At 44.2% G+C, this 19854-nt stretch overlaps 1 protein-coding gene across 3 annotated transcripts in view; it reads left to right on the top strand.

Annotated features, from left to right (window-relative positions):
- The first annotated feature begins 290 nt into the window (after nucleotides 1–290).
- Nucleotides 291–19854, top strand: part of LOC138569993 (uncharacterized) — a 132096-nt gene continuing 112532 nt past the window's right edge. For 2 of the 3 annotated variants that reach the window (XM_069648505.1, XM_069648506.1), the window contains exons 1-2: nucleotides 291–357; nucleotides 458–614. The gene's annotated coding sequence lies outside the window, so the exon portion shown is untranslated. Of the gene's footprint in view, nucleotides 358–423; nucleotides 615–19854 lie in introns of those variants that run through there. The other variant, XM_069648507.1, reaches the window with a different exon arrangement.

Genomic DNA, 19854 nt, shown 5'->3' with positions numbered 1-19854 from the left:
CGTCTCTACTTTACGAATGGGAGAACCCTAGAAAGCCTGACACGCTTGGAAGGAGGGCTTAAATGCTGAAAGAAGGCTTATTTTAACAGACGGGTGCAAAGCTAGCTCAAGCTGTAAAAGGCCGCGAAACGCCTAAAAACATAACGTGCAACCAATACCCAAAACAGGTTTCCTTGACTCGTGGCAACTCTGCTACTCTTCAGCAACAGACGCCAGTGCTACAGCGGAAGTAATGTGAGCTTGTGATTGCTGGGTTGCCATGGAGACTGGAATGCCTTCCCAGGCTGCACTGCACGGCTTCTGTGTAGCTGGATGGAGGAGGAGAGCAGGGGGCGGCAGCAGCAACAGCAGCAGGGGGTGAGGGATGCATTGTTGTGCTGAATTCTAAACTTTCTCGTGAGATGTAACCGGATACCTCCGTGACTCTCCCGCTTACTGGCTGTTCCGGTTTTTACAGAGCCTGCTGAGGCAACAATCTGCAGAGCCCCGTCTGTGTCGCATGGCAGAAAACAAAACAATCCAGGCAAACCCTCAACTTATGCAGCGCCGCACGGAAACAAAACTCCTGGTTTTAGTAGCGAAACGGAATCATTTCATGTCCAGTTGCAGGCCAGGTATGGTTTCCTTCTGCTCTTGTTATTCAGGGCGATCTCAACGCAGTGTTTCTTCAGCATCACAACTGAAGCAGTTATTTACGTCTTCGCCATCGGTGCTCGGTAGGCATGATATGACCCCCAGTGGGAGCAATAGACTTTGTGGAAGTGGCTGTGTAATTAGGGCATTTCCTGATTTATTATCTAAATTATGTTTTATTTATGATTGTAGTGTATATTATCAAAGGATTATAGTTTTAATATAGGTGCGTTTTTATATGGGTTACAATTGTAAAGATGTTATGATATGATATGATATGGTATTTGTAACGCGCCTATACACAAGTGTTTCAAGGCGCGAAACCGTCTTTGTGTGTTAGTTGTATTTTGTGTTAATGGTAAAATCCAAATAAAACATTGAAAGGAGAAGTCTTTGTGGCACAGAGCTGCAGGATTAACGTGTTACGTTAATACTTATTTTACAACATGTATTAAACCCAGACTACTTACTTTCTTTTAAAAGTGACCAAAAGTTTCTTGATTTTTTTTGCCAGTTTTAGTAATTGCGTTCAAATTTGAGCTTAATTGACTTACACCCAGATGCCAAATATAAATGTATCGTCAAAACAGGCTACGGTGAAATATATCTCTTGCGTCATAGATCTATATAGTCGTTTTCCATTTTTTATTTTTAGTTTCAGCTATAAGCCTAAACTATTGCATTGGAGTATAGATAGGGAGAAATGTCATATGAGGAGGGACACACATCTTGCAGGTGTTTGCTTCTTTGCCCACCCATTGACTTCCCATGGCATTCCACCCACTTCATGCCCCTCCCAAAACACAATCTCCGAGTCCCTAGCTGCAGAGGTCTTCAAACTATGGGGCGCGGCTGGATCCAGGGGGAGGCATGAGGGACAAGCATGAAATGTTAAAAAAATAATTATTTTTTGTTGTTTTTTTAGATTGGAGGAAATGGGCAGGGGCGGCTCATATGGTCGAACTGGAGCATAAAACTGTCTTGGGCACCAATGAAAAAGTGGCCCGCAGTTGCAAATGGATATTCATTTCTTAAGTCGCAGACTGATTTAATAGTACCCATGGAGGTGTTTTCTGTTAAAATGCAAGCAAATTGTGATATTTAAAGAATATTTATTCAGCAACAATGGTCAAAACTACTAGCTGCACAGTGAAGTGACTCAAACTGGCCCACATTGGGCAAAAAAAGTGGTCAATTTTGACTGGCCCACACTAGCATTTTGCATTTTTGGTATGGGCATTGGCCTATAGGCCAGTCTGAGCCTGGCGGCTCATCCATAATGGGTGAGGGGGCGTCTACCCAGTGGCCCCCTCACCAATTATGAAGTAGCCAAGGAGCCAGCCCAGTGAAACACTAAGCACTCCTTCAGCTGCTTTTTCCAGCTGAGGGAGTTCTCTTGGGCTGTCTAAACTGTCAAAGGGAAACACTGTTTCCCTTTGACAGTTCAGTTCCCCAGCCGCACATGCTCACTGAGCCATGCAAGGCTGGGGGCGTTTTACTTTGCCAGCCTTGCATAGCTCATTGGAAATGCTGGCTGTGGCACTGCATGTCTTTATGTGCAAGGGGGAGCTCCTGCGCCTCCTCGCACATACAGACAGAGCAGCCTGGAGCGGGGCGTTTCAGCCCCCTCGCGCAGGCCCATGCTGAAGGTATGTTTATGTTCATTTATTTAAATTTGTGTATGAATGCGTGTGTTGTGAGTGTATAGTGATGGGCGCTTATGTCAATGATGGAGTGATTGCTGTGTGAATGTGTGTGCATGTATGTGTGTGTTTATTTTGGTCCATTGAGTTGATTTTGGTGAGTAGGGCCATGGGGAGGAGGGTTTGTACAACTGCCAAAATCAGCTCTCCTCCTCAGGCGCTGTGGAGCCCATGTGACAGGGATGGTATTTTATTTACTGGATAGCTATCATAGATGTCCAGTCAAAAATACCATTCTTTTCCCCCTTGGCCCCCCAGCGCCTTGCATACACACATAATCATGTTGACTGTGTTAGGCACTATGGGGCCCAGGGGACAGTACGGTATTTTTTTACTGGACATCTATCATAGATGTCCAGTAAAAAATATCATGCCTGCCCCCTGGGCCCCCTCAGCGCCAATTGCAAACTGTTTGGCTTTTTACCCATTTTTATTTTAAAGTATGCTCTAAAATGCAACATTTTAACCCATTATTTAAAAATAAATCACGGAATAAACCCTCATGATTGGTTTGTGTGCCCTCGCTGCGCTCGGTCGCTATGGCATATCTGGTGGAAATACCTATGCCCCTCCACTTAATACATTCACCAGCCACCACTGGCCCTGGGACTGTGCTGGGAGCAGGATGGGCGGGAGCCATGGGATAGTGTTGGGAGCAGGGTTTGGAGAGCCCAGGGTCTGTGGTGGGGTGGGGAAAGCACAGGGACTGGGCTAGGAGTGGGATGAGGGAGGCCAGAGTCTGTGATGGGAGCAGGTGGGGGTCCAAGGACTATACTGAGAGTAGGGTGCGGTAACAGCGTGCAATAGTTCATAGCCATTTGGATTTACTGTTCATTTGGAATTTTTGTGGGGGCTCGGCCTGCCCACATTTTGCTCGGCGGAGCCAGGCCTAAAAGGTTTGAAGACCAAAGCACTAGGGTCTCTTTGAGCTAGCTTTATCAAGCCTTACCAACAAATATTGCACTCTAAGTGCCTGTGAGTTTTTTGTCAAAGAGGTCTTCTGAGAGTTAATGACTTAATTGGAGCTGTAAACGCGATACTGGTATAATAAAAATGTCTTAACCAAATTTGCCACTTGATTTATAAGCACTATGTGTGGCCTTAACTAACGTCCTGTTAAAAACAAGCATTGGTAAAGCCAACAGTTTTGGCTTGTGAAGATGTATTAGGCATTTAATGGCTAGATATTCAGACCATTTTGCATCTGCTACCATCAATGGCCCCTTAATACCACTCCGGCAGTGCCTAGAATGTGCTTTCTCATTCTTAAACAGAAACCCAAACTGTTGGCATTGCCAATGCTTCTTTGAACATGTACTGCAATTTCATCTGATCTAATAATGATCACAGTCTCGTTTTGGTATGTGAGCGACTTTTGTACAGCGTAAATCTGCAATTTGTATGATGGCTTGGCACTGAACAAAGATCCTGTGTATTGTGTCACTGTGACTGTTTGTTTAGAGATGTGAAGGCAGGTGCTCTGTTACCAGTCTTTAGCTTCTCCTCCTAACGCACATTTTCATGACTTCATCAATCTTCAGAGAGGCTGAGTTTCTTTGTTTTTTCAGGCGGGTCTGCATTTCTGTTTCAGGTGTGACAAGTTAATTAGCTCTGAGGATTCTGGTACTTGTATTTTTCGCACTGGAGTTTGCTGGCAGGTGACTGGAAATAACTCCCTCCATAGCACAAATCTTCCCCTTGATGGGGGGAGGGGGAAAGCCATGGTTGTGGCTCTCCAATGTAAGGCATGATGGCCCTGCTGCACTGCCTTGTGAGCCCGGGACTCCTGGAACAATGTTTAAAGATGTGAAGGCAGGCGCTCTGTTACCAGTCTTTAGCTTCTTCTCCTAAGGCACATTTTCATGACTTCATCAATCTTCAGGGAGGCTGAGTTTCTCTGTTTTTTCAGGCGGGTCTGCATTTCTGTTTCAGATGTGAAAAGTTAATTAGCTCTGAGGATTCTGGTACTTGTATTTTTCGCACTGTCAACAAAATCAAATGCGAAAAATACATTTGATGAAGTCATGAAAACATGCGTTGGGAGGAGAAGACTGGTAACAGAGCGCCTGCCTTTACATCTTTAAACACTGTGACTGTTTGCACCTGTACCAAAGGTGATTGGTAGCCACACCAATAGAGCTCACGCAAGCAGGCGTATTCTTCATGGATGATTGTATTGATGCTGGAAAGGAATGCATCCTATGTTCAAGGGTATAAGGGTGTCTTCAGCAAGGAAGTGCTGGAGCCAGGGAATTCATGAATGGAGTAGAGCCGGGGGATGGGGGTAGGCTCTGTGAGGCAGGTATCTCCCAATATGTGCGAGCAAAGATTCAAGTAAGATTTCTCTACTGCTTCAGTAGTTGTTGAAGAACCACGAACAAGCAACCTCATAACGTCAAAGGAACAGAGGCATAGACAGAGAAGGGCCTGAGCAGGCAAGGGCCACCCAAATTCTATAAATGCCCACTCGGCACGTCTGTGTGGGCATGTACAGATGGTAATGTCACTGATGTGGGCCCAACTACATGAGCTTCAGGCCCCAATTGTTAGACAATCCTGGCTATGCCTCTGGAAAGGAATACAGTGAAAGGCAATGCAGACAAGTTGACTCTATGTTAGACGAGGAAAAATGCAAAGAAACCTTTTGGTTTATACGCTTTCAGCCATAATTAGTTTTGTAATTTTGTATTTATTAAGGAGAAAAGGCGAGGGATTCTGTCAAAAACGCGGTAGAAAGTTATGGAACAGCAGCTGGAGCAATGCCTTTTCTGAATGATTTAAGATGGTGATTAGTGAGCAGAACATGATGCAGGTATTCGAGAGATGTCAAAGATATATTATTTATGTCATTGAAGTCGAGGTGAAAGGCAGGATGATAACCTGGTTGGACTTAGCTGCCCGATTCCTGGATTGAAGTTCATGTGTAAGAGTGTTTATTGAGTTAATAGACTCTGTTTCCAAAAATGCTCAGAAAGTGTAACATTTAGGGATGGATGTTGACAGCTTTCTTTTTTTACGAACCTCGGATGCTCTACTGGCGTTAACGTACATTAATGCACTCCACACTCTAGGGCAAGAAGCATGCTGATTTGCAATCTTAATTGATTTTATTTAAAATATTTGGCAATTAAATAATGACAGATTAATTCCCACTTATTACAAGAGAGCGCAGCCGAGTCAGAAATCAATTAATGCTAAATACAGAATAACTCCATAGTCGCTAATCATTTATACTAGCAAACACCACAATCCATTTTGATCATCCACCCAATATTGAAGAGGAAGATGTATGGTCATAACACCCAATAGGTGAGACTGTGTTCAGAATAATACTTCAGTAAAATGCAACTTTCAAAATGTTGTTATGCACAGTTCTATGGTTTAATTGTATGAATACACATCAATAACAACTGTAGCTCCCTATTCCGCAACCCAATGATGCTTCTATGTGTTCTAAATGTTGGGCTAATTCTCAATATTTAAATCCATAGTTTTCTCAAAAATCAGCTGCAAATTCGTTTGGGTGACCCAAGAACCTAACTCGCTCAGTTTATTTCAATGACTCGGGGGCCATTAACATCAACCCACATGCTATTTGGTCTAGGAAAATAACATTAGTATACTTTTATTGACTGGCATTCACAAGGCATCAGATCTTTAATTTCCAATAACATTCTATGGGATCCTGAACACTTAGGTGATATGATATGATATGTTTATTTATATAGCGCCTATACACAATGTGTTTCAAAGCGCTTCAGGGCAAGGGAGGGAACAAGGGAAAATACGACATTCTTACAGGCCATGAACAGTAAGGATGTGAAATTAATTATTGTACTCGGCCTGACGAAATTTCAGATGGTGCAAGTGCTAAAACATAGATAAGGAAGGGAGGGGGAGAGTGGGAAGGGAATGGAAACGGACAGGCGTCTACCGTACTAGGCCTGACAACATTTCTGTTAGAGCTGGAGAAAACAGGTGAGGGAGAGGGGTGCAGAAAGGGAGGGGAGGAACAAAACAAGCGACTATTGTACTAGGCCTGACAACATTTCAGATATAGCTGGGGTGAGGGGGCAGTAAGGGGGAGGGGGAGGGACAGATGAGGTTGCTATCATACTAGGTCCAGGGACAATTCTGATAGAGTAAGTGCATAGAAGAAAGTAAGGGGAGGAGGGGGGAGATAGGAAAAGGGAGAGGGGAGGGGAGGAGAGAACAGAGAGTAAGCAGTCAAAAAGAGTGGAGAAGCAAGAGGGGAGAGAGAATACAATTGCAGAAGTCAGCAGTAACAAATAATGTTGCAAGATAGGATACAAGATGAAGATGGGAACAGCATGATCCAGGGCCACCATGAGAACAAGATGCAAAGGAAGTCCAGCATGAGAGTTGAGAAAGGGTGACGCACTGTTGTGATGCTGGAAATGCATCGGAGGGACAGGGCCTCCGTATCCTTGTCCTTTACTGCTTTTTATCGTGTGTTCTGTCGTGTTTTCCGCACAGGAGTTCATGTGGAACTCCTGGCGGTGCAGCTCTCTCTCTTTTGGTTTGGTGAACAGACTCGTGGGATACCCTTATGGCACCCATCGGTGGGGGTACAACCCTGTGCCCCTAGTGTATGTTTTTGGGCACCTGTGGGTGGCCCACAGAGCAGGGTGGGCTGGTGGCAGCTCCATGCTGAATTTGACAGGTGCGCAGAGTATCCTCCATTTTCGGATACCCCGGCCCTGCCATTGGGATCAGTTGATTCCTGATGGAAAACAAGATGGCCCCGGTGGCCTCTTGCTTTCTATTACCTATTACCTTGTTTTCCCAAAGTCCTGGGAAGCCCTGACTCTGTCCATTCCCCCTGACTGGCTGTTGGGTGGAAATGCCATATATGGTGTTGTTGTAAAGGCCCGGCCAGACTAGCTGGAGCCTTCCCGGTGATGTATGTTGTGGGTACCTCCTGTGGGTGGGACCTGGGTGAATAGAGTGTGTGACGAATATGCATTCTGTGTTGTGGGTGTCTAGTATCTGGTGGTTGACACAATGACTGAGACAACCCTGCCCGAAACCGGTATGAATGCGGCTTGGAGTGTTGAATGGCTCGGTACTTGTCCCAATACACATAACATGTTGTGAGGGTCTGGAGAGAAGTAAATGGCCTGAATACCTCGTGTGCCTGATTGGCTGCCTGCCTGCATGAATACCCGTAATCGTGATTGGATGCTTGAGTGTGACTCAGCGGAATGAATGGGAGATCAACAGTATATCTGGGGACCTCTCACTGCTAGGAATCGTGTTCAGAAGCTGAAGTCCACTACGACGAGTAACTAGAGTAACTGACGCTTGACCTTGAAACCCCGCTGGACGAGAAGGAGTGCTGGTGCTCTCCCTCGCAATCTGAATGCTGCTGTGTTTCCAAGGACTGACCCAGAGAGGACCTGGTAAGGCGCCCTCTTCCCGAGCTACGAGGAACCATCGTGCACAGCTGATCTTTGCCAACGCTCCCTGGTAGACAGACCTTCGACAGGCTGCCGACCCGATACGGGGACTGCTGCGGAACTCCAAGGAGAAGCACTCGGACTCTTGTCCGCCACTGTTGACGACCGCCGTCGCCGACCGGAGCCGCCGTGCTCCCGTTTGCCTAAGAACTTCAATTGATCATCGGACCCTCTCGTCTGCATCGTCATCCGCTTGTCTCCCGCTGGAGAAGGCCTGACCGTCGATGCACCGAGGAGCATCCACCAGTGGGTTTCCCGCCACCTAAAGACCACAGAGACGCCGACGACTCGACGCCCTTGCTGGGCCACAGTTCTTCATCATTTCTTTGCAGTCCAGAACTATCGTCACAGAGGTGCCCCGCACGCCTCCTCCTTGCAGGACGCCAACGCTCTGTCGTCGACGAGCACCGCTAGGAGCGAAGCTGTCACTTCCCTGCCGTAGTTCACCCTGTTCACCGTCGGACGTTCGACGACCCGTGACTCCCGGCTTAAAGGGAGGGCACTCAAGAAGGGCCGTCGATTCCCCGACATCGAACGCCAAGTTCCCCCGACACCTCTCGACGATCCGTGGCTCCTGCCTGAAAGGGAGGCACTCAAGAAGGATCGGTCGACGCATTGTCGGAGAACTCTACTCCACCAGGTACATTTGGGGGGGGTAAAACCTTAGTAGGAAGAAGCGACACTATTGAACATATGGACTGGGCTTGTGCTATATATCTTTATTTACAGGTTGCCCAGGTGGGGGGGGATCTCCACACAGAACTGTGTCTAGGGCACGGGGCCAGTATTCTGCCTACTGTTTCAACCATCTTGCGTTCCTTTCTATCTCTATTGCTGGTTTCCTCGTTATTAATCTGTGTGACATTTTAACCGATGCACTGTAATGAGATTCGATAACATTAGTGGTACCACTTTAGAATTGTATATATTTATCATTATTGACTTCCAAGTACAAAGTGCGTTATTGTGATCGTGTACATACCTTTGAATATTAATTATATAAAGACTGTGTTTTCAGTAATACAGTGTGTGGACCTTCCTTTATGGGGGTTTGGGGACTACACTGTACTTAAGAACCAGCCTGCATCACCTCCTGAGAAGCTAGGCCTTGATTGCTCGTCCATTGCTACCTTATAGAGAATCTTGGCTGGGGTCCACTGTGCCTCTCCTCTACCATATAGAGAGCAGAAGTACAGACACCCCCTACCAGTCTTTACAACTGTAGATCAATGAAGTCCATAAAAGTAAAAACCAGCATTGGCCACAAGACAGTAATGGTGAAACCAGAATGTATCAGGACAGACTCATAGAGCATGTAGGAAGAAGACCCTCAACAATGCTTACATCATAGGTTTCAATTTAATTTGGATTCAATTCACAATGGCACATACACATTGTGCTTTAGTCTGGTTCCAAATGAAAAACATTTAATCAGGGTTCCCCATGTATTCCTTTTTAAATATGAAAGGGATATGGGATTTATTTTAAATCTATAGTAAAGTAAGTATAATTCCCCAAAGCATCTATTCTCATTTTGATTCCCTCTCAAATTGAGGCTAGCAGGTACCACCAGCTGGCACCAGGTAGTTTTCTCCCTCTTTGGTCACCTAGCCCAGGATATGGCTCCCAAGTCCCTCTCAGTCTAGGTGACTCTGTCCTGGTCTGTGATCCTTTCTACAATCAGTCCCCATGGATAAGGCTTTGGATTCAGTCCAGTCTTCTTTGTCCCACAGCAGTGTTGTCTGCAATCCAGTTGGCTCCCAGTTTTTTTTAGTTCCCTCCGACCCCCCCCACCCTCCTCCAAATCATCTGTGTTAGGCCTTGTATAGATTGTGGACTCCACATTTTAACAGTGATATCCCTATCTCAGCTCTCATTGAAGGACCGATCAGGTGGTAGTTTGTTCTCTTGGTGTCACTCCTAGGAAACACCCTCTGTCTCTCATAGGACAAGGGTCCGCCACTGGCTGTTCAAGGGGTTTGGCAAAGGCTAGGGTCCACCACACCACCTGTCATGATGTCATTTGGTCTATTTCTAGTTTCTATACACCTTGTTTCTAACTGCTTCACAGCAGGACACAACATGTGCCATAACTAGTTATAATTGACTGGTTGCGAGTATGCAATGGTATACTGTGTGTATGTTTAGACTTGAGGTGGTGAGTAACATTTCATGGATGACTAATAGATTGCAACCTTAAACTTTTACCCCTGCTCACAGGTTTATAAATTATCTGATTAAGCACATCTCTTTCTAGGGAATTGAATATGGCTACTCTGTTTTTAAAAGGTCTGCTTTTTAACATTTTATCTATTTATTGCAGCACATCTGGTTGAATTGTGATTGTTATATTTTTAGATTCAGCTCATTATTCCCATTGAGCCAATGTATTTGATTTACTTCTACAACCTTCTGATCCTGAGATATTAACTTGTTTGTGAAGCACATTATTTACCTTGATAGAATTAATTATGATAAAAGGCATTTGTTTTGTCTCTCCCCCACTTCCCACGTTTGTTTGTTTTGTTTGTTTATTTGGTAATGTGCACCAAACCCTTAGGTAAATGGGCGCAACAGGTACAAGGATACTTAAAGCTTAGTTACACATTGGTATAAGTACAGTACACGGATAAATAAAAAGCGATACAAAACGGTACAGTGAGAATGTACAGTGGATTACATGCATAAGGCAGATACATAGGAGTGTATGGCGGGTGTCCAGTGAGGATCATATGCAAAATATACAAACAGGAGCAATGAGAATGTACAGTGGGTTACATACATAAGGCAGGTGCGTAGGAATATAAGGGTAACCAGTGGGGATCATATGTCATTTGAGCGTAGCCAATTTAGAGTATTGCGCCTAAAGTTGGGATAGGACTGGTCAATTCTGAGGGTTAGAGGTAGAGGTAGAGCGTTCCAGGTCTGTGCGGCTTTCACCAGGAAGCTACTTCCTCCAGCTTTTGTTAGCTTAAATCTAAGTATCTCTAGACAGTGGGAGTTGGCTGTTCTGGAGGGGCGGGTCGAGGATCTCCTAACCATTCTTTCTGTAAGGTATGGTGGTGCAGCATGATTAAGACATTTGGAAGTGAGAGAGATTGTTTTGAGTATGATTCTGTCACTTATCTTTAGCCAATGGTGTTCTCTTCTCTTGTTGGAGATGTGTTCTCTGTTTGGTAAGTTTAGGGCGGTTCTAAGGGCATTGGTTTGTAATGTTTGTAATTTGTCGAAGGATATATTTGTTGGCTCCAAGGTATAGGGCGTTGCAATAATCCAGTTTTGACAATATTAAGGCATTAGCAAGGGTAATGCAACTAGCTTTAGATAGAAATGGTCTGCAGGCTCTGATGAGATTGCAGGTGTAAGCATTGGAGGATGCCAAGGAGTTAACCTGTTTCCTTAGGGTTAAGGTGGAGTCGAGGTAGAAACCTAGCATTTTTACCTCTTTCACTACTTTGATTGTATTGCCGTCTATGTTGAAGTCAGAGTATTTAGAGTTCAATTTTTTTAGGTTAGCATCGGATCCAAGGATCAGGATCTCTGTAAAGTACTTGTGTTCTTTTTCCCCAAAGTGACATGTGAGATCTACACGTTGTGATTATATCATGAGTTCTGATAATTACTCTTATGAAGCTCAGCTCCTTCCCTACGCATCATGCTAAATATAGGCTATGTCCCACCGATATTCCTTCTGAAGCTGGTCTGCTCATGAACTCTCTCATCCTTGAACACTGAATACATGACTCACTGGTAGTGTTACCAGATTGAAACAGACCCTCTCTTCAGAGGCACTTGATCTATCAGTGGGATCAGCCTGTCAACCTTATGGGCAGATCTGGATTTGGAATAGTCAGGACCACCACTGGAAAGAGTGAATTTAGCTGCATTTTTAAATTGTCAACATGAAAGGTGGATTGGTGTTCTCTGCTTACACCTGTTCACAAAATACTGATATCTGAAGGCTATAAAATACTTTAGAAGCTCCAAAGGCTCCAAAGGCTCCAAAGGCCTTTGTTTGAATTGTCAAAACAAAAGCACCCCATTGTGTGTCTTATCTAGGGAACAGACACATTTCGTTCAACCAGCAGTCCCAGCAAGGTGAATATATTACTTGCAGGCATTTCACAACTCAGTGTATTGTGGGCTTTGCACCTGAAATCTGAGGACTTGTATAAACACTTGTATCACTCTATGCTGCCTTTGTCTTCCATGAATGCGTTACATTGAAAAAAACACCCCTTTATTACATATGGACATGTCTATACCTTTGCACCAACATTAATAACATTACAAAGCATCATGAACACGTTTTAAAGAGGAAACACTGGCATATATTGTGAGGCTATGCATTGCGATTTTTTTTTTTTTTTACAGAGCAGTGCTGGTATATATGAGGACACCAGCATCCTAGAAATGTGCTTTGGACTTCAATTCTCATATTTATTGAGGAACATGAAGTGCTTTTCAAAGCAATGCTCACATTTATTCTAGAGACATGCATCAGGAAAATACTGGTCTAAAGTGTGGCTTGTGTATCATGAAAGTATACCCGCAGTACTGACCTAGACTGGCAAAAATAGCACTACTATTACAATACCATTGGCAAATGAAACTCTTTTCACAATATCTGGATGGATTTTATAACAACGCTGTATAGCATGTCCAACAAAATAGTGACGGATGGGTGATTTGAACCGCTAGATAGATGACATCAAAACAAACAAGCATACAACCTAGTGGACTACATGTTGAATCTAGGATTTTCTCTACTAGTACAGGACCGGGCCCACAAGAATGGCCACACCTGTGATACTATGTGAGCTTTCAGCACCACACTCAATAACCAAACCGAGATGAAACAAAATTCTGGTCTGACTATTCACTGGTCACATGTACCCAGTTACACCAGTACACCAGTACCCGGACTAACACAGCCATTTAACCAATGTAATGTAAAGTAAGATCCACCTAGAAGGTATTGATTCTCACCCCAACTACAAGCCGACATGGCCAAGTCGGACCGGAGTCACTACCAATTGAAATGCACCAAGAAATAGCCAGATCCTTCGATCTCTTAGCCCTAGGAATCACCAAGAAGCAAATGGCAATGACTAAAAATACCAGCAATTGGTTAGACCTGAACTAGTCCCGTCTTAAAGGGAAACAAGGGAAAGCAAAATACAAAATGGTAGAAGCCTCATAGATCTAGGTAAACTGTCCTGGAAAACCATTGCAGAACAGGGTTTGAAATTGGCAGGAGCGATTTAGTTCCTGCTTCTAGCTTAGGAGACCCTGGTTGGCTTGAAACCAGCAGCTTACAGAAACTACCTTTTGGATTCTCAGGGCAACTGGTTACTTTCAGACATGCATATGTGACATTACCTTTGTGTGTTTGGGAATGTTAATTAAAGAAAAATTAAGAAACGTCTAATTCACATTTAAACACTATGGATCAGACAAAATGGGCAAAAAAGTTAAAGTAGCATCTCCTGGTTGCTCCTCGATTCCCTGCAGTAGTTTCTGCCTACAGGGTGATGCCCATCACCTCATTGAATCTTAATTTTCAAATCCTACAGGGTGCTTCAGAAATGCAGTATGGAGAAGGAAAAGGGAATAGAATTTGAACCACACCTTGGAAGCAACTAATAAGTGTCACATGGACATGTCTGAAAACGGACCCAAGAGATAATCAATTAAACATAACACTTGTTTTTGGCTTCCACACGAAAGGAACCTGCTAGGGTATGGGCGTATTCCTCATTCCCTCTACAGATCTTATTAAACCTGGCCAGTCTCAGGAATGCGCTTCTATATTCCCCTCCCTGTGGTTTGTTCTTACAAGTTCGTACTTATTCCTGACGAAATTGAAAAACACAAGAAAGTCTTTTCTGGGTTTGTTTACCAGGAATAGATGAACCCTGCCTCAATGACCTTCTTGATGTCTAAGGACTGCGGGGTTCTCTCTTCAGAAAAGTGGAGATCCCAGTATTTTTATCTTAGTTTCTGTTAAGGTGGAGATGGTTAATAATAATAAAAGAAAGTATTCTTGAAAAAGTATTGCAAAGAAAGTATCTCCGGGTCTCACCCTGGTGTAACTCAGTCTCTTGTATACCACTCTGGGTGGTTGGAAATAATCCCTGTTCACTGGCAGGTTTCTGCCTGTGGCCACAGGCTAGGTAGTGCCATTTATGTGAGACCAGCACTCCTGTTGAAGTTCCCAGACTTGTCTCAATAGCATCCAGAATATCTCCCATAGGTGAGATAGTCCTAGGGGTTCGTTGAGTGCTGGGGTAGGTGCTATTGTGATTTGCCGTCCTCAAGCCCTGATTTTCTCAACTAAGTCTCACTTTCCTGGTTCTACCTCTTAGCTCTGTCACACAGCTGTCTGTGGGCTAACCTCCTTGTTGCCCTGCCACATTCTCCTTCCTCTTCCCACTCCCTTGAGACAACCAGTGGTTGGATGTTACTTCACTGACTCGGACTGGCCTGGTTACCTCCAAGAGGTTCTTGACCTCCTTTCTGTTTTCACTTCTCCAACTTCTCGCCCCATCCTGGAGGTTTCCTCCCTTCACGCTTGTTGTTTGTTCCTTCTCTACACCTGCCACCTCCCCTCCTTTGACCTTCTCAGCCCCTCTGGTAAATCCACCACCCCCTGCACTTTCTGGTCTCTCCACATCTCCTCCTCCCACATCCTTCCCTTCTCTCCTCCCCTCCTCTGATACTTTCTCTTCCCTTCCTTTACCTTGTGCACCACCAGATCTTTTACCCCTTCTTCTGCTTCTTCACTTCTCCCCATTCCTCCTCCACCTCCTCTGCCTTCAGGTACCCCACCCCAACTCCTTCTCGTCTCTCTTCCCCCTCCTCCACTGCCAGCACCTTCAGATCTTTCCACATCTCTCCTGTTTTTTCACTAATCTGGTACCGTGGTCTGCCTGAGGCAGCTGCAGAACTCAAGCCCTGCTTTGCTTCTTTTTGGGTCATTTTGCTTTCTTCTACTTGTTGGATCAAATACAGAAGCTGTCAATGCTGTTATTAAGACATAGTTTATATTCTTGGGAGTTCTAGGGCCACTTTTTATGGCCCCTTAACTTTTATTTTGTTTTTAGATGACTGACCTATTTTCTGTGGACAGAGGGATTATAGTAAAGTCTGCCTGGAATTACAGCACTTTTTGGTCCTTGATTGCCCATAAGGCTCACAGGAGTGCTTCTTATGCACACCAAGATTATATCACCCTACATTGGGTTTAGAGGGTAGACTGGTGGCAGCTGTTATTTAGTTTTGGCTTCACCGAGGGTGCAAGCGCTTTTACCTCATTGTTGGCCTAAATAACCCTTTTGGTAGCCATTGGGATGCCAATGTATGTTTCAGTCCTGCTCCCAGCCATTTTGTTTTAGGGGTTTCCTTTGTTTAGGGCAACCTCGAGGTAGGCCTAAAATTGCAGGTCTGTACATTTGGGCTCTTTGTGAGAGCACATGGCAGCCTCATATTGTTTTTTACTCGTTTAGATCAGTCTATGTCCCTGGGCTGGCCATATCGGATGCTGCAGGGATGGCAATCCCCCCCACCCCTAAAAACAAATGACAAAATAACAAGGCCGAAAGTGCAGAGTTAAAAAAAAAAACATTTTTAAAGTCCAGCATTCATTCGAACACGGAATTTGAAGTCCCCTGTAGCCAGTCATTTTTAGAGGCAAAGCATAGTATTGCACAAGTACAATTTGTGATTCTGGAGAGAGTATTGATGTCAAAAAGAGGTGGTGATATGCAAAGGAGATTGCTACACAGAGATATGAATCGGATCGAAAACCTAGAATATTTGAAAACACGAGGCATGAATATAGAATGGAACCTATCATGCTTCCTGTAAGCTACCAGTTCATGAATTAGATTGTAAACGAACCATAGATTCAGGAGGAAACAGTATTGTAGTGTAGTTTTTATTAACACAAGATATTCTTATTATTGAGGTGGAGATTATGACTGATCTCGTCCGGGAAGTAATTCGAACTACCTGTAGGCATATAACCATTAGTACACACCTTATTGGATGTATGACTGTAGAAGGTGGTTTAGCGGTATTATGATGGGCAGATTATGAGGAACAAGTGCAAAGGCCATTGGCACGTCACAGTGGGCTACTGTATAATACTGGAGCTTGAGGGAATCCAGCACAACAAAGGTCCCAGAACACTGGTCCCCCCACCCACAATTTCACAGGGATGGAGTCCTAAGGGGCGTTATTGTAATAGGCACTCCTGTTTATCGGCATTACATGCTAGTGAAGGCAAGTCCCTTATTACGCACAATCCAGAATAAAGACAACCCGCTAGGGAAATAGGCCAGGAGATAGCGTTGCAAGGATAACAAGGTTCAATTGTACAGAATACAAATATCAGCAAAGGACTCTGCTGTTCGAGAGCGCTCGGCTCGTCCTGCTACAACCAGGGGCATTACATACAGTACTAATGGGTGCCACCGATTGGAGGCACCCTTCACATGAGCCTCCTCCATAGGGGATGCCAGGCTGTAATTGCTTAGTTCTTTCCCGTCGGTCTGGATCCACATGGGTCAGCTGGGCTCATCCTCGCGGTGAAGGTCAGGGCCACATTACTAAATTGTTTCATCCTAAACTAACTTGATTTGTGTTGGGCCATGGGTGTCTTGCATATATTGGGTGAGCACAAAGGTGGGGTTGTTAGGTCAGTGGTGTGGGGCTGGGTCCGGACTGGCTGGGTCAGGGTTAGAAGCCTATTGGCAGTTTAGTGGAGATGAATGGACACAGTGAGGCACCTGGTGTTGTCTTGCAGGGTGCATTCCTTTGGAAGATACAAAATATTTGCAACGCTGGAGGTACGAAGGGGAAGTAGACTTCCGTGGGAACGGGGCTCTGCATATTCATTCTGTCTTAATGGGATTGGGCCTAGTGAGCAGAGAACGTGAACTGTGCGATCCTGCAAACAATCCTTTATGGCCTAATGCAAAATGGAGTCATGTGCTATGGGTTTTCTAGTGCCGCGTGTCTACTGTGGGGGCTACAGTGCCTCTACATGTTGTCTATTAGTGCAGATGGAATTTGTGGGTTCTATGCAGGCATGTGTGCTTAATTATATTACACTACTCACAGGTTTCCAATGATTCAATTGAAACTTATTAGTAACACTTTTGTAATTTATTCAGTTCCTTAAGTGTATTTGGTTGCAATTTATATTTTTACAATTTCTCTTGTTCCTAATTTCAAGGTGGTGCCAACATAACTTTGCTAGGAGGCACGTGCATGTGTTTTGCCCTTCCTTGGGCTTTTTCAAGGCACTAATGCAGTAGTTCAATAAACAATTATGGGTTCATGCCAACATTCAATCTTTCAAAGTGCTATTTGCATTTGTTTGACATAATATTCATATTACAACAATCACAATTTTCTCTATTTCTTAGTAGTTAGTGCTGGCTGAGTAGACATATTTCTGTGGTTCTGAGCAGTTCGATGGGAAAGGAGAATGAGGGGTATTATTATGGATTTGTGCATTCCATATCATGAACCAATAGGCAAGTATAATCCTTGCGGATTCAATTCAATTGTGTCACCGCTTACCTTAATTCTTAGGTAAGGTGTTTCCAAATGTGTTTAGTCAAGTTGTCAAGAGCCCATTGCTTTCAATCTCTCCCAATGTCCAATTTCCTTATGTGGCGATTGTATCTTGATATTCAAGTTCTGATACTTGGTGAGCTTCATTTCCCCCCCCCCCCCCCCGGGTTAGCGGCTGCCTCTTACCTTCCTTCTCTCATGGGTTAGCTCGCGTCTGCTTCAAGCTCTTGTCAGCTGAACTCCTACGGCAGTTCTGCCATCTCTCGCTTACCTCTGCGCGCCTTGCGGTTCGTCCGCTTTGGTTTTTTTGCTGCCTTTCTCGCTGGATTCGGGGTGGCTGACCTAGTTTCTCACCTTTTGGCATTGTGCTCACCCGTGGAATCCTCCATAAGCACTGTTCCTGCTTCTCAGTGCATCCTGGGAATTGGAGTCCACCGCTACTCATCTCGAGGAGTCTACTTGGACCTACTACATAGGCTTCTCTTCATGTCAGGGTTTCTTTGTCCTGGGACATTGCTCTCTGGGTGGCCACGGTGCCCACCTGTTTTTAGCAATTGGGTTGCACAGTGGCTACCTGGAAGGACAGGCCTTACCTCTTCGCTGCCAAGGATACCAAAACTAAAGAGGTAAGGGCTGACACTGACACTTTCTTGGACCTATACATATTTGTGGACGGTGACACATTGGAAACAAGAACCTATTGTAAAATTTAGAGCTTAACCCCACATTACAGGCGAGTAGTTGCCACCCTAAAAGCACAATTCGAAAATTCCCATTGGAGAATTCACGAGGGCAAGAAGGAATTGTAGTCGGAACAATACATATAAGACTGAATGCAAATTCATTGAAGACAGATTTGGGTCACGAGGATACACCAAGGACTGCATCCTGAATGCAAAAGTAAAAGTGGATGGACAGCATAAGGGCTGACTACCTCAAACCTAAGGACAAGAACATGACCAAACAGACACACACAGTGAGGATGATTACGCAATGCACTGGAAACAACGCACTAATACGGAAAATATTCCAAAATGACTGGCATCTACTAAAACTTGCCCAAGACTACCTAACAGATAAACCGAACATTATCTACACTAAGGCCCCCACACTACGTACATAACTTAGCCCAAGCTTCATGGAGGGGGCTAGACAAAAGCATCAGACTAATATTATGACTGGCAAACCGCTTAAAGGGTTCTTCAAATATACTCATTGCAGCATGTGCAGAAATGCCCTTAATAACATACCGAGTTACAGAACTTCAAACAGAAGAAATGTGATAATCAACTAATTCATCAATTGTAGAACTACATTTGTAATTTACGTGATAATATGTGTATGTAACAAAATGTATGTTGCTAGAGTGAGAATGAGAGAACACCTGGGAAGTATCACCAATGCAGGAAACCCATCAGCGCTATCAGAGCAGTGGAACAAAAATCACCAAAACGACAAAAAAAGAAAACATCAAATTCTTTGGAGCAAAACATCTGAAACAGGATGAACGATGGGGGGATCGTGAGAAATGCCTGCACCAATACGAGTGTAAACTAATATGTAACCTAAGAGCAATCACTGAAGGTCTAAATACGGACACAGAGATGCATCACTTCTTATAAATGATGAATGGACAAAATGGAAGACGGTATTTGGGGATAAATGCCTCCTCCTCCCTACCGTCTTCCCCAAACTAACCAATGAACTAATTAATTTGGAACTAACAAATGATCACTAAATATTTTCAAAAAAAGATTCAAATTGGCATACATCCCGTGCTCATTGGACATGCATTAACAATGCACCATTATCACGGACTCCAATTATCAATTTCATTATAAAAATTGGATGTAGCTTATACTTAACAGAGATACACATGTAGGAACACATTTGAATCCAATTTTCAAATAGACTGAAATGCACCCTAGCTTGATCACATAACAATCTGATAAGAACATAACCATGTTGTTCAGAAGTAATTAATAGGCATGAAATAGAATACAAACTCACGGAACGATAAACAAACTAAACCACGTGCCGCAATCCGTAAGACATTAAGTGACAAGGTCTGGGGGGAGAAAGCGATGGGTTTAACCGAATGATGTCACGAAATGTGACAATTAAGCAAGGGGCAGCGATCGCAGCACAGAGCAGCTGCAACGAGGAACAACACACAAGGCGGAGCACTGAACACAACTACAAAACCTAAACCTAACAAGGTAAGGACTAGCTTCAGGCACATTCGATAACTTTGAACGCTGTAATATAATGAACTTGGGCACCCCAATTCATATTTTAAGGGTCCCTGTATTTTCATAAACGCACTTTTCACTCTGTACGCGATCTGACTACACCCGGAAATCCGGACGTCTCTATACTACTGACGTGTATAAACCGATGATTTGACACCATTAGTACATTACGCACAGACATAAGGCTGACGATATGTAGGA

Source organism: Ambystoma mexicanum, chromosome 2q (assembly GCF_040938575.1).
Source record: "Ambystoma mexicanum isolate Mex_15411 chromosome 2q, UKY_AmexF1_1, whole genome shotgun sequence".
Lineage (NCBI taxonomy): Eukaryota > Metazoa > Chordata > Amphibia > Caudata > Ambystomatidae > Ambystoma > Ambystoma mexicanum.
Note: the sequence above shows the minus strand (reverse complement) of the source record. Positions and strands in the feature narration are given on the sequence as shown.